The 14,407-nt window shown below is 48.1% G+C and overlaps 1 protein-coding gene across 22 annotated transcripts in view; it reads right to left on the minus strand.

Moving 5' to 3' along the window:
* Positions 1–14,407, minus strand: part of sox5 (SRY-box transcription factor 5) — a 225,593-nt gene that overhangs the window by 45,028 nt on the left and 166,158 nt on the right. The gene's annotated exons all lie outside the window — the stretch shown is intronic.

The raw sequence follows: 14,407 nt of genomic DNA on the forward strand, positions 1-14,407 counted from the left end.
TGACAGAGGCTTTTAAGCCAAAGAGCTTTGACAAGTGAGAGGGAACAACAAATGGCCTGTTCTCTTTCCATCGCACTCCCTCTCCGTCTCCATCTCCTAGTTATTATTTTTATTTATTAACAGGGCTGCAGTTATTGTCCCCAGTGACAGGCCGGGTCCACTTTAACTATTAATAAAAGCCAAGAGGCTCTTTCATTGTGCAGCGGACGTCAAAAAAAAAAAAAAAAGAAGAAGAAGAAAAAGAAGGGGGGGGGGTGGGGAGGAAATGGGTAAGAGGAGTGGAGGGGAAGAGAGGAAGAGCTGGCATGCTGGGTAGCTTTTAGCGAGACGTTGATTGATGAGGTGAACACTATGAGGAATGAAGCCCTCACTGTCACCGTGATGAACACACAAACGCACCACCGCAGGCGCGCCCCGGAGCCGTGACCTCAGGGAAGACGCCCCGGCCTCTCATCGTGCTGGCGTGGGCACCACCGGTGGGCCGAGTGCGTTCACGTGTTGTCATCTTTGTGTAACAACATGACTCAAGGCCACCACCACCTGACAACAATAACGACCCGCCTGATGCACATGAACTCTTTCCACTAAAAGGATTTCAGAATAAACTGAAATGCGGTTGAAATGCACCTGATTTTCTGTTCTGCAATATTGCAATATTGCAATTTTTTTGGACTAAATTCGCTTGTGGGACAGAAACACGGCGAGCCAAACATCACATAATAAAGGAGGACAGCGCAACACTTTCCATGGAAGAGTTACTCCCTGTTCTTCTGGCGTATAGGACGCCCGTGAGTGTGTGTGTGTGTGTGTGTTCTGTGAGGTAAGCGGGTGGAGTCCGGTGCCCACGCAGGGGTGTGGGCTGCATATTTGCAGGGTGGGGTGTTGGGAGCTGGAGGCGAGGGGGGAGCCCCGCCTCCCCCGCGTGACAACAGCAAAATGAAGGGGTCAGGACAATGAACAGAGTGAAGGGGGAGAAATGAAGTGGAAGTGTGAGACCCGCACGGCGGTAAAGTGGCTTTGAGGTTGGGAAAAACAAATCAGCCGATTTCATAGATTTATATTCCGTATCAGCTTGTTCCCGCTTCTAATTAAAGATATATGAAGTTCACACATGTAGGGTAACAAATGTGAACCCAATATTGACATTAACCGTCACGGTGGTAACGTTCTGACGCGCATTAATTCATCAGAGGGTGACGTTCCCACTCGGATCCCGCGCGGCGGCGAGAGGGATTCTGGGAAAAAGCAGAGGGGGGAAAACCGCCGACAATAACTCTGGAATCGTCGACTATTATCTTGGCTCATTGGCTCAAACGGAGTCAAGCTGCTGCCCTGTAGCCGAGCCAAAACAACCCCGTCCACCTGCCGAGAGAGCGGGAAAAGTGTGTGTGTGTGTGTGTGTGTGTGTTAGAGCAAGCCCCATCCAGCTTTTGGATCCACAGTGAGCTTTTGGTTCAGAAGCTGAGAGAGTGAGAGAGAGAGAGAGAGAGAGAGAGAGAGGAGACTGAACTTCATTCCAGCTCGTCCCAACCAACCTCACAAACAATACTCTCTCTCTCTCTCTTATTCTCTCTCTCTCTCGCTCTCTCCTTTCACTCACTTTCTATTTTTCACCCAGACGTTTTGCCCTGAGTCACAAGCGGCCAGCTTTATTTTTCCTATTATCTCATTTTTGTGAAGCCTCGAGACCTTTAAAGAAATAGAGAGGGAGGGAGGGATGGTGGCGAGAAGGAAGAAGAGGGGGGCTTGTGGAAAGAGAGAGAGAGAGAGAGACAGAGAGAGAGAGAGAGAGAGAAGGACCGGGCCATTGGTGCACAACAAAGGGACCTCTGTGCCAGCGCCAGGCCCAGCCGGGCTCAGAGGAGGGTGGAGGATGAAGGAGGAGAGCGAAGACGAGGAGGAGGAGGAAGAGGGCCCACAGGAAAGGGCCCTGGCTTGGGACCCGTGGCCGGCCCTTATATCCCGAAAAAAACAGACTCCACATTGACTTGGGCCTTGGCAGGCACGGGGAGGGCTCCAGCTCCCCTCCTCCACCCTCCTAAACCGAGCAGGGGTCAGCATTAAATAAGCAATTATGTGAGCGCGAGCGGAGTTTGTCCAAGACCGCCACCCTGAACACTGAAGTATTGAGATGGAGGGAAGAAGTAACAGAGAGCGAGGAGAGATGTGAGGCGACTTCTGTGGCGAAAAAAACCCGTCCGCCGGAGAGAGAGAAAGAGAGAGAGAGAGAGAGAGAGAGCTCACATGTGACCCGAAGATTAGATTATAACTGGCATGTAAACACCTTAAGGAGGTTATCGTAACTCCATTACAGTCAACATATGAGAGGATTGTTTCACGCAAAACACAGACACAGATACGGTCTGTCCACGTCTCACTCCGGGTTATATATGTATATATATATATATATATATATATACATATATGTATATATATATTTGTATATATATGCCATTTAAATAAAGTGAGGTACTTTAAGTCTTTCAGTAGTAAGATGTCAGAGCTGGATGGTCTGCATTATGAAGACGGTCAAAGAAACTTCAGATCAGAAAACTACATCCGCTGTTCCGCTCACTTATTTACAGCCTCCCGGAGCTGCGGCTCGAGGCCCCGACGCTCCGTTACCATGTGATGATGATGATGATGATGATTTTTTGATGTTTTGATGATCAATTCATGTGTGGTTGAGCTGGGCGGCCGGGTGTCCGGACACAGTTCTCATTGATTCCTTCTAAAGGAAGGCCAATTGTTCCCAAAGAGAAGACGTTACGACAGGCTCTTGTCAATTAGAATATTAATAAATTTTTTTTTTTTAAACTGGGCACTATCTGGCGGCTTGAGAGAGGAGGAAGAGAAGGAGAGGGAGATGCATCCAAAAGCTTTCTGTCCGAGTCCACCTCGCACCGACACCTCCGCAAGGTTAGCCGCTAACAGAACCAATTACTGGCTTGTTGTTGGGGAGAACAGCGCTTGGCAACGGTTTCTGTGTAAACACTAAAACACTAAAACACTAAAATCCTCCTCTTCCTCCTCTCTTTCCTTCTCCTCCCTTCCTTCCTTGTCTTCTCCTCCTGCTCCCCCTTCCCTTCTTCCTTCCTTCCTCTCCCCTTCTCCTCCCCCTCCTTTCTTTCTTTCCTTCCTCCTCTCTTTCTTTCCTTCCTTCATTCCCCCCCCCTCCTCCTTTCCTTCCTTCTTTCCCTCCTCCTTCTCACTTTGTAGCATCCCCTCCCTGCGCTCCTCTTCTCCCACTGAAGCAGAGGAAAAAAATGGACAATATATATATATGTATGTGTATGTGTATGAGTGTGTCTTGTGTCTCGGTCTCAGTCTCTGGTCTCAAACGTCCAGAGTGAATCTTAATTCAGAAGCTGCTCCAACTTCAGTTATTAATAACCACCCGGACCACTAGGCAGGCTGAGGGGACTCTTTCTTTCACACACACACACACACACACAGAGTATTTGGCACACACTCACACGGCGAGCTACACACAACATCAACTTCTGAGAGATTCTATTATTCACCGCGCAGAGTAAGTTTTAATTTTTCGGGTGAAGCGACGAGGGACATATGGTCCTCCCCTAAAGTGCCGAGACCATCGCTGACACATTTTCCGCGGCGACACACCTGTAAGCAGAACAATCACACACACACACACACACAAACACACACGGCATCACTTGCCAAGACTAACCGGAGAGAAGGGCTTTATTTATGCATTCTTTTTTTTTTTAAAGCGAGATAAGGTTGGGGGGGGGGGGGGGAAGCTTTAAGGAAGCTTTTTATTCGCTCTCATTTAAATGTGCTGAAAAGAAAATGTAAAAACATTCAAGAAACGCAAAACAACAGATGTAGTGCCCCCCTCCCTCCAGTCTAATATTAGGCATTGTATGGATGTATATAAACATGTTTGCGATTAAACGCGACGCTCTAAGAATAGGCCGCGGCACATAAAGCGAACATTTACAAGGGTGTCAGTCAACAATTTAATAAATGGAAAATCCATTTATGTGAATGCAGAGTTGTGCCCTTCACTCGGCTGCCTTTTCCTAACAGATGGTGTTGTGGGTGCTTATGTCCAATTTGATTTGAACCAAACCCTCCGCCAATTTTTACACTGGCATGAAATCTCCGCGAGCCAGATCCACACACTGGCAGTCAGAAATAGCAGCGGAGAGGGCGCGACATTGTGAAAGAACGATGAAGGGCAAAATCTGGAGCGACATTCGAGAAAGTCGGCGAAAAACTTTTCCCCTTGTTGTTTCCTTTTTTTCCCGCTTGTGAGCCGTTTATTTCATTTGCCTTCTTCTTCTCCTCCTCCTCTGCATGTTGTTTTGGTGCAGAGCTGGAGAAATTAGCGATGCTATCTTAATGCAGTGGGAGACAGAGAAATGTTAGACACACACACACACACACACACACACACACTCACACACACACACACACCATTTTCCCAATTGCCTCTGTGACCTCCATTATCATTAAATGGTGTTTGATAGCATCTAGACATTTGAATCGGCTGCGGACTAATTCCGCTCGGCACCCCGATAGCCGCTGCCACCGCACCTTGTTAGGGGACAAGCTATGGGGCCGAGCGCCGAGCCCATTTCCATTTTACTGCCTCGTACTTCACAAGCTGAAGAGACCGAGTGTCAACTGGGGTCCTGATAAGCGCCACATACGGCCCGCTAATTGCCTGGTTAACAAACACGGCCCCGTGAGAGACTTTTGAATAGATAATAAAGGTTCACACGCAACAAAGGGTCATGCTTCGTTTCAACGCACACACACACACACACACAGGATCCTTTGACAAGTGGCTGGGGGTGGGGGGCGGACCTTGTATCGCCTGCATGTAAAACAAGCAAAGCACCTTTTTACTTACTTCAGTTTTTAGTCTCTGTTTTTTAAGGATCGCCTCGTTTCTGTTTCTCACGCCGGCCGGCGAGAGGAGAGGGTTAAATACTCAGGGCCGGCACTCTTTTAATGCACGCACATCACTCCCTGTCAGAAGCATCCAGTTGAAGTAGGCCAAGGCATGTGTATCGGCGTGTATCGGTGTGTATCGGTGTGTGTGTGTGTCGTACACAGCGGCTCGGGTTTGCCGTAATAGAAAATGACACTTGCAATCTGTCTCGTAGCAATAACCCCTCTTCAATGCTCTTGTCTCCGCTCCGTGGATGTACACGCGCACACACGCACACACACACACACGCAAATACACACACACACACGCGCGCGCGCGCACACTCAGCGTCTCTGTCACAGCGGCAGCCCCCGGGCCGTCCTTGTCACTGCACAGCTTTATTGCATCACTTTAACGTGACAACAAAAGAAGACATTGTGTGTCGGGCCTGCCGCGTATATGGGGGGGGGGGGGGGGGGGGGAGACAGACCCACGCATTAACTACGCGAGAGACAGACGGAGAGCACTCGCGCACACGCACGCACACACACACACACACACACACACACACACTAACACAGGGTGCTGCGGTTTCTCTTGTGAGTCGTGACATTTTTCGTCTGCCTGTCAAAGCAATGACAGAGAGACAGACGGAGCAGCAAGGCGCTCCTGACACACTGATGTTGCTTTGCATGTTTGAAGCCTTCCCCAAACGGGGCTGCGCTGTGACTTTAACCTCCCTTGCACTGTGTGTGTGTGTGTGTGTGTGTGTGTGTGTGTGTGTGTGTGTGTGTGTGTGTGTGTGGGAGACTGATGGGTGAAGACTGTTATTTCTGATGCTATCATAGTTCTGGCCCCGTGTGTTGGCTCTTTGATTGACAGGTGGCTTGGCTTTAGCGTGGCTCCGGACGGCGGAGGCGGGACCTGCCTATTCCCGTTAACGCGGACGCCGCCGCCGGGCACCGACAGACGCGCACACGTCTCCCTCTGTTCACGTGTCTGTTCCGAGTCTCGATACCCGTCTTCTGTCTCGATCGGTGTTTCGTCTGTTCACACGCGGGAATGTTCGTTCCATCTGTGCCTTTAACTTAAGAAAAGCCCACATCGTCCCGTGTGCTGCTCACCGATAGGACGACATGTGAGAAGCATTAGACCAATGGCTGGAATGCTCAGCATGTGTGTGTGTGTGTGTCTGACCTGTTGGAGCCCTACCAGTCACTGTGCTTCAAACATTCGCTCATGTTAATACGTTCCTATTCTCTCATTTTCCTGGCAAGAAGGCATTTTGGAAAGAAACAAGACAAGAAGAAGTTTGACGGGTTGATGAGATCCGCCTCGACGCTGCCGGTGAGGTCGCATTTGGATCACACGGCCATCTGTGGCCAACATAGAATGAAGGGAGGAATCCTCACAAGCTAAATGGCAATAACGGCGTCGGCGGAAGAACATAATGCACCCGCTGTGACTTCATTGTTTTATACTTCTGTCCGTGACGATTTAAATACAGTTTGAAGATGTTTCTCTTCGGAGACAGTCAGGGTCTAATGAACGCCATCTCAGCCTCTAATTCACCCTGCTCCTTCCTCCTGTGACTTCTCCAACTGTATGATGTGCAGTTCACTGTGTCATTCATAAGCTCTTTTGAGGAACAACTAACGGACTCTCTTTCCAAAATGTTGCCCATTGGTGAGAATACGGCTTCAACTCACCGGAGAGGGAACACCGGGAGTGAAACGCAAGTCGGCAAATTCAATTTCCGTATGTTCGAAGTGGAAACTCGATTGTCGTATCGACCCAAACGCTCATCAAAATATCAACGCTCACACCGATGGTAACATTTGCTGCATGCAGCAAGTAATGGCCGATTAGGATGCTTATTAGATCATGCCTGTGTTAATCGAATCCTTCATATCTTTATCAGCGCGAGTTAACTGAGCCAATTCAATTACATACATATATATATATATATATCCACTTTATGGCTAAATATTATAACATCTTTAAGCTTCCACTCCCTCGCACAAGTACTTCTTTTCTTCCCCCGAACATTCCGGTCTGTCTTTGACCCCCTCGCCACTTGGCGGACGAGACACCCATGACTCTGTGAGTGGGCTAATTGTCTTAACAACGTTTGGCTCGGGAGAGACTGCAGACGGCAGTGGGGTATGATAACCTTGGCCGTAACCTCGTTAGCGTAATTAAACAAACCGACAGGACGGACGAGGAGGGCGCGGGATGCCCAACGCCGCGTTCCTCTGCGTCTCCACGAAGGAAACTGATACCGTGGAAAGCCAGACAGAGGGCTCAATGTTAGAGAGTACGTTGGCTGTCTGTGAGTGTGAGTGTGTGTGCGTGTGTGTGTGTGTGTGTGTGCTTTTGGGTGTGAGAGTGTGTCAGACAAACCGACATGACCGAGCAAACAAGTGTCCAGTGTCTCGGTGCGGACGGCTCCTTGAACCAGCATCACAAGACTGTCTAGTGTGAAGCTCGAAAAACAAACAAGTCGGAGAGAGAGAGTGAGCGGGCAAGTTAAGAGAGAGAGCGAGAGAGAGAGAAAGATGGACACCAACAGGGAGAGGGACAAAGATAGATCAAAAATCTCAGTACTTTGCGGGTGGGTATAAAATGGACCCGGATACCAGCATCGCTACTTCGAACACACAAACACACACACACACACACAACCTTGCAGACACCCCCCGCATCTAAAGGAGCCTTAAATAGCGCCCTTACACACCCCTTACACACTGCTGATCATAGTTAATCATAACTTTACTCGACAACAAGTGGAAGCCGCCAGGGAGCGGCCGCGGGCGCAGGAAGGGAGTCCACGCCAAGAGCACGACCAAAGAAAAGTGATGACGCACGCAGACGCCCATCATAGAATATATATATATATATATATATATATATATATATCTATTAGGGCTGGGCAACGATTACAATTTTTAATCGCGATTAATCGCATGATTTCCCTGATTAATCACGATTAATCACGATTAATCGCATTTGTATACGCAAAATCGAATAATTAATTCAAAAGTAGTGTATAGCGCACTTCTATTTTAAATGTTGCTGAGATTAAACATCTCTCTTGTTCTGCCTGTTTTGTGATATACATGCCTAAAAGGTGCCTAATGTTTCTAGACTGAAATAATATCGGCATTATAATTATTATAACTATGAGGATTTTTTAGTTGCCTATTTTGTGGAGCCCCCTCAGGACGCACAGTGCGTAGTGCGCTATGGGAGCGGCGGCGCTGGTAGTAGTTCATAGCATGCCGCACAAACAACAATGAACTAGTGGAGGCGGCAAGGTGCTCCGTGTTGCCAGATTGGAGATGGTGAAGTATCGTACCAAAGGCTCAAAATGGTTGTATTTGGAGGATAATTATCGTGTATCTGGCAACCCTGAGATCGGTCGACCAATGACTGTTCTCTATTCTGTCAGCTCACGCAAGAAGGTGGAACGTAAGGGAGATACCATTTCCAAAACATGTAAGGGGTAAATACTAGTTTATGAAAACCCAGAGAAACACAAATATCCGACGAAGCAAAATCCCGGACGTTTTTGGAATCCCTGCCGGACGCATTTTTTAGGTCTCAAAAGCAGGACATGTCCGGGGAAAGAGGACGTCTGGTCACCCGATGTCCAGTCGTCCCCAGTGAGAGCAACAGGGTGCACGTTGTGAAGCTGTCGCTTTTGCAGTCCTCTCCTTTTCATACAACTGGTGTATTCTCCGTGTGATGTGTGTCTTGAGGGCGTCTCATACCTGCCGTCATTTGTTGAGATTCTCCATGTTTGTTAAACCGCGAATGACTTTCTTTTCCGGTTCCGCAGCAAGCAGTAGCAGACTTTTACAAAATAAAAGCCTGTGAGCAACACACTTTTACAATAATAAAATAAATAATAAAACATGCGTTAACGCGCGATAAAATAATTGTCGGCGTTAATTAATTGATGCGTTAAAGCAAGATTAACGCGTTAACGTGCCCAGCCCTAATATCTATATATATATAGATATATATATTTATGATGTATATGCATGGCAACAGGGTTGTAAAAGAAGAAACAAATGGATGTGCTGGAGAAAAGAAAGGAACAAGTGAGCAGGGTGAGGAGGGAGGGAGGGAGGGGGAAGGTGGAGAGGTGGATCTCATGTGTTGCCTTAGGGATGGAGAGTTCCTCCAACGGTAAACACCGTTACAGGGCCGAGCGGACACAAACAAGCCTGATTGAACACCGACACACGTCCGTCATACAGAGAGAACGCTTCCTTCTGGACTCCTCCCCACGACGGACTCCGGTTGTCTAGACGAGTCGACGGCGACTCTGACGACGTATGAATTGATCTCGCCAGTATTCCCTCCAAACCCACTGACTGTGATGTTTTAGAGCGGCTACAGAAACACACACCTGGGTTACAGACGAGGCGTACAGCAGCTGATTCGCTTTGAGCCAAGAGGCCCTGTGCGTGCGTGTGTGTGTGTGCATACTCATAACACCCTGTGTTCGTGTACGCATGCATCCGAGTATTTGGATGTTTGTTTGTGTGTGTGTGTGTGTATGTGTGACTGTGTGTGTGTGTGTAGGTGACAGCTCCAGCCCCAAACTGACTGGCATCTGGCGGTGGCAGTTGTTTTAACAGCTGAGCTGACAGCATTAATCCGAATGCACCCAAATCAAAAGGAGACAACACCTGTTCGCTGCTCCTGAGCCCAGCCGAGGAAGAGAGACGAGGGGGGGGGGGGGGGGGGAACGGAGTGTGAAGTATGAATGGAGGCGCAGGGAGTGAAAGAGATGGAGTGGGAGTGATTAGAAGCAGGTGGAGAGAGTGACGGGGACAAAAGGAGGTACGAGGAGGAGAAGGATGGAGTGAGGTGAACGGCAAGGGATGAAGAGGAGGGGAAAGAGAGAGAGAGAGAGAGAGAAGGGAAGGATGAAGTAGGAGAAAAAGAGGGGAAGCACAGGGAGCGGGAGCGCTGCCAGGCAGCACGTACGCGCACAAACACACACACACACACACACACACACACACACACACACACACACACACACACACACACACACACACACACACACACACACACACACACACACACACACACACACACACACACACACACACACACACACACACACACACACACCACTCTTTCCCCTGAGCGAAGCGGAAAGGGGCAGTGGGCCAAAAGGGGAGGGAGGGGTGAAAATACAGGGGAGGAGGGATGGGAGAGGTGCATGGGTGGATATAGGTGTCCCACAGGGACAGAGAGAGAAGAGGAGGATGGAAAGAAGGGGGGAGCGGACGGGCGGGCAGAGATCTACAGCAGCGTCCATCCATCCGGACGAGCTGGAGACGGCCGCCAAGGAAAGAATGGCTGCAGCGGGAGTGATGGGGTGAGGAAGAGGGGGATGGGATGGGGGGGGAGGCTGCTGGGGGAGGCTTGTCTCCCAACATCTGGCTCAAATAAGGAGGGGCTCGGGCTCGGGGGGTCACGACCCGCGGGGGGGCTGGCAACACAGACACTACCACTTCATCCGCGGGACCCGCCCTCTGACCAGCGAGCCGCTAGGGGTTAATGAATAGAGACCCCGCGGCTTCAAAGACTGACGGAGTGAGTGGCTGACAGCTCAGAGAATGGAAGACTTGAGGAGCCGCAGAGAGGAGGAGGAGGAGCCGACTTCTTGGCAAGCCGGGCCCAATACGTCGTGAGGGCGGCTCCCCGCGCTAGCCGACCGGCCGCCATATTGACGGACCGGCTAGTAACCAGCGGGGCCGACTTGAAGCCGGTGGCTACACCCGGACGCATCCCGCGGTTGTGTGTGCAGACGATCTAACGGGAGCTTTGCGGTGCCACACACGCCGATCCCACCGCCTCCACTCTGTTAAAGCCCCGCCCCCCTCTTACATCCACGCCAGGCCCCTACACCCTGCGCTGGACGCTGCCGACATGGTGTCTGGAAGTTGTGCTAAGCAGATTGGGATACTTTATGACAAACAAGCATTAAACTACAAACATAGATTATAGGAGCTGTTCATATATATATACACTACCGTTCAAAAGTTTGGGATCACCCAGACAATTTCGTGTCTTCCATGAAAAATCACACTTTTATTTATCAAATGAATATAAAATATAGTCAAGACATTGACAAGGTTAGAAATAATGATTAATATTTGAAATATTAATTTTGTTCTACAAACTTCAAGCTCAAAGGAAGGCCAGTTGTATAGCTTATATCACCAGCATAACTGTTTTCAGCTGTGCTAACATAATTGCACGGGTTTTCTAATAAGACATTAGTCTTCTAAGGCGATTAGCAAACACAATGTACCATTAGAACACTGGAGTGATCGTTGCTGTAAAAGGGCCTCTTTACACCTATGGAGATATTTCATTAGAAACCAGACACTTCCACCTTGAATATTAATTTACCACATTCACAATGTAGAGAGGGTATTTCTGATTAATTTAATGTTGTCTTTATTGAAAAAACAGTGCTTTTCTTTGAAAAATAAAGTTATTTCTAAGTGATCCCAAACTTTTGAACGGTAGTGTATATATATATATATATATATATATAAATAGGTCACGTAAGCCAATGGATGCACTGAAGTAACTTGTATCTGGATGCGTCGTGTAATTTGCTTGAACACGACCACGCAGCAATATCAGCCGAGTGTGTTTAGTTGATTTGCTTATGTTTCTACTTCCTGTTTTACATTACATTTCATTTAGCGGCGTTTTTTAAAATCCAAAGCGACTTACAGTCACACACCGTAGACACAGCTACGGGGAGCATTTCAGGGTTAGGTGTCTTGCTCAAGGACACACCGACTAGGGCGGGGGTTGAACCGCGGATCGTGTTGGTCTCTGGTTCCTCCGTGTATAAAGAGACACTTCCTCCTAGTTCAGACCAAAGAGAGCCTTTAAGTGGGCGCACAGAAGGTCCAGACATGTGTCTCCCGGCAGGCATGAAGTCCAACATTGAGGAATAATGTGTTACATAATCAATGAATGATGAATAAAGATGAACTCTGGTTTAAATGTCTCACAACTCAACACGGCGAACTAAAGCACTGCCTCAGAACGCTCCCCACGCCACATAGCCGTGAAATAAAGCGTTACCAATTGTCGTAATTGAGCCCGCGGTACACAACGATACCTAAAAAAAAAGGCATACATCTTATTAAAAGTCAACTTTGCCCCTTTATTGAAAGTAAACTTAGTCAACGCCTCCATGCACAGACAGACTATGACATGTGCATGTTAACAGCAGTGTCTGGGAAGCTCGCAGAAGAGTGATAGCTTGTTATATTTTGCTCTGGCACAATGTCAACGTGAAAAGAAAGGAGAAGAAAAAAATGTGATTAATTCCAAAAAAATGCTAAATCCACCTACTCAAAAAGTAGCTGCTGGTATGTCAGTAAACTCCTTAATGGGAGATTGTTGAAGTTATGCGTTAACTTTACGATTCCTCTTCTCAAAATGTTTGAGGGCCGTTTGAAATCTGGGAGAACTCCAAGATGCAGATTCCTCCCCACAATGTTCCTTAACCCTTGTGTTGCCTTTGGGTCATTTTGACCCGATTCAATGTTTCACCCTCCTGTTACGTTTATATTTACTAACATATTTTACCCTTTGGGTTCAATTTGACGCCAGCAATTAAAACCTCCAGAAAATTATTAGAATTAATATTGTTTTCCAAGTTTAAGTGTGAGGCACTTTATGTTTGTTTGTTGACTACCGAAAGAACACCGACATTAAACATTGAATGGGGTCAAATTAATCCTAAAGCGGGGGGAGGGTGTAATATTGATTCGGGTCAAAATGACCCTAAGGCAACACAAGGGTTAAGTGCTTCAATGAGAAGTTTTAAGATGTCTTCGGCTGCATTTCATATCCTTTTGATAAAGTAATGGGGGGGGGGGGGGGTGGACGGACAAAAAGTCACCGCACTTTGCACAAAACTCATTCATCTTGCAGCCATTTTCGCAGCATAAAAACATTCCTGTCTCTCTCCATGGGAATGGGAGAAAAGAGAGGAAAATCACAGACGTGGAAGGAAAACAACAACAACGACGACAACGAAAACAAAAAAAACACAAAAAAACAAGACAGTTTATGAGCTGAACAGATAAATCACGGATTCCGCTGATCTGGTCATGGGACGTTGGGCGCTGAATGGAAGAGGCCGAGACACGGGGGTCCGTCCCACATCCAGGAGTCGGTGACAGGAGGCCTTTATGTGGGACTCGCAAACACACACACACACAAACATATTCATACCATTGTATACGACGGACAGGAAACGCACGAGTACGCGGCGAAGAAACACAGGCACAAATACCTGCCTCATCACACACACACACACACACACACACACAAACACACGGAAATATCCGCAAGGACATACACACACACGCTGTACTGTAGGACCGTCACATTGTGGCCAGTCCACAATAGCCACGCTATGGAAGTGCTGGCTGATTCATGAACCTCAGGCCTTTGTCCTGAACTAAATGCCACGCCGGGAGGCCAATAACACACACACACACACACGTACACACACACACACCATCGGGAAAACCACAGGACCCTCTCTCCTCTCTTTAAGCCCCTTTATGCTCATGTATTGGACAAAAGCTGGGGCACTGCTTTCCCCCCCAAAACACACACACACACACACACACACACACACAGACACACACACACACGCACACACGCACGCATACTATTCATGTCCTTAATATCGCTCATCTGGACCCGGAAGAATGGCAGAAAGGAGTTTCATCCCCACTGATTGTCTCGCCACAAAGCTGGGGAGAGAATGCCGCGTTGAAAAGCAGATGCAAAACAATCCAATAAGAAAAGTGACTTGAATGTGCCTTTCATCGGGGCCAACAATGGCCCCCGGGCCCACAATAGGCTTCAGGTTCGCCCCGTGACGTTGCCTGTTTCTCATGGCACAAAAGGGGGAGAGAGAGAAGAAACACACACACACACACACATACACCAAAAAAACCACAGAATTGATTAAATTTGAACTGTGAGCCCCCCCCCCCCCCCCCTCCCCGTCTACTACAAACGCGGCGAAGTTAACTGACACTCGGATAAGTGGGAAGAAGGGTAAATGAAACGGGGAACTGGTTTACTTTCCACGAGCGACGTGAAGAATGAGCTCTCGAGTCAAAGTGAGTATTATTGGGGCTTTTTTTTTCCGTCAATGTTTGAATTTCACCAGCGGAGGTTTTCTTTTCCTCTGCGGGAGACCCGAGAGGTGTAGCTAAAGAGGAAAAAAAAGAAGGAGAAAATACTGAAGTACGAATCTCCTTCAGAGGCGGCGTTAGACCGATAAGCGTGACGTCAAGCTCCCTTTAGCGAACGCCGACTGGGCATTTAATTGACGACCGGGACAACAAAATCTTGCTTTCTCTGGCCCGACCGTACTTTTCTCTTGTCGCTTCGACTGAATACAATTTTTTTCCTTGAAAA

The sequence above is a fragment of the Pseudoliparis swirei genome, chromosome 10, assembly GCF_029220125.1.
Source record: "Pseudoliparis swirei isolate HS2019 ecotype Mariana Trench chromosome 10, NWPU_hadal_v1, whole genome shotgun sequence".
Classification (NCBI taxonomy): Eukaryota; Metazoa; Chordata; class Actinopteri; order Perciformes; family Liparidae; genus Pseudoliparis; species Pseudoliparis swirei.